This window comes from Octopus bimaculoides, chromosome 2 (assembly GCF_001194135.2).
Source record: "Octopus bimaculoides isolate UCB-OBI-ISO-001 chromosome 2, ASM119413v2, whole genome shotgun sequence".
NCBI lineage: Eukaryota > Metazoa > Mollusca > Cephalopoda > Octopoda > Octopodidae > Octopus > Octopus bimaculoides.
In genome coordinates this window covers 95,958,438-95,959,460 of record NC_068982.1, presented here as the reverse complement: position 1 = coordinate 95,959,460, position 1,023 = coordinate 95,958,438, and the positions used below count along the sequence as shown (strand labels likewise).

At 34.9% G+C, this 1,023-nt stretch overlaps 1 protein-coding gene across 3 annotated transcripts in view; it reads right to left on the bottom strand.

Moving 5' to 3' along the window:
• LOC106873212 (zinc finger protein OZF) overlaps positions 1 to 1,023 on the bottom strand; it is a 10,046-nt gene that overhangs the window by 4,384 nt on the left and 4,639 nt on the right. The window contains exon 1 of one of the 3 annotated variants that reach the window (XM_052978481.1): positions 163 to 741. The exons of the other annotated variants lie outside the window; for them this stretch is intronic. The gene's annotated coding sequence lies outside the window, so the exon portion shown is untranslated. Of the gene's footprint in view, positions 1 to 162; positions 742 to 1,023 lie in introns of those variants that run through there. 3 annotated transcript variants of the gene reach the window in all.

The following is a 1,023-nucleotide window of genomic DNA, read 5'->3' as shown; positions in this document are numbered from 1 at the left end:
GGGCCTACCTCTTCCACGGGTTCCCTCAACTGTTAGGGTGTGGCACTTTTTCACGCAGCTATCCTCCTCCATTCTCACCACATGTCCATACCAGCGCAATCGTCTCTCTTGCACGCCACAACTGATGCTTCTAATGTTCAGCTTTTCTCTCAAGATACTTACACTCTGACGGGTATTCACATTGACATTACACATCCAACGGAGCATACTGGCTTCATTCCTTGCGAGCTTACGTATGTCCTCAGCAGTTACAGCCCATGTTTCACTGCCATGTAGCATGAATATTTTTTTTTAATTTAGAAAAGAAGAAATGAAATGACAAAAAGAGAATGAAAAACTAATAAGATCAAAGAGTTAAAAATCTAAAAAAAAAAGTGAGGTGGAGTGGATCATTACTTTTTTTTAAATCATGGAACTTATTTGGGTGTATTTTATTTTATTTGAAGTGTGTAAATATATACTGAAGTAAGTACTGCAAGTGTAAATCTCGCAACCCTAATCAGTTCCCGACCAAAAGAAAAGAAAAAGAAAACCGGCTAATTCTGAAGCTGACGATCAAAACATCTACAAACAAATATTGTCCTCAAACAATTACATAATAAAACGAGTTCGAGAGCGTTCAGTACACACACAAAAACGAATAAGTGTCCTTTTATGAAGCACCAAAAACCTAATGAGACAGTAGGCGGACGTAAAGAATGTGGACTGCACTCCCTTTCGTCCTTTTTTTTCTTTCTTTTTACAGAATCTCCCATTTTCGAGTACGGAGTTTCTGATTCTGCAAAAAAAAAAAAAAAACCCCGCATTTAAAAATTTTAATTTCCCCCCAAATTCTTCAATTTTCACTTTTTTCAGAATTTTTTTCTTTTTGCGAAATACGTAGAAAAATACGGAGATTATGATTCTGAAAGAAAGAAAAAACATTTGTAAAGTTTCAATTTTTAAGAAAAAAGTGAAAACTGAAGAATTTGTGGGTGGGGGAAATTAAAATTTTAAAATGCTGTTTTTTTGTTTTTTTTTTTG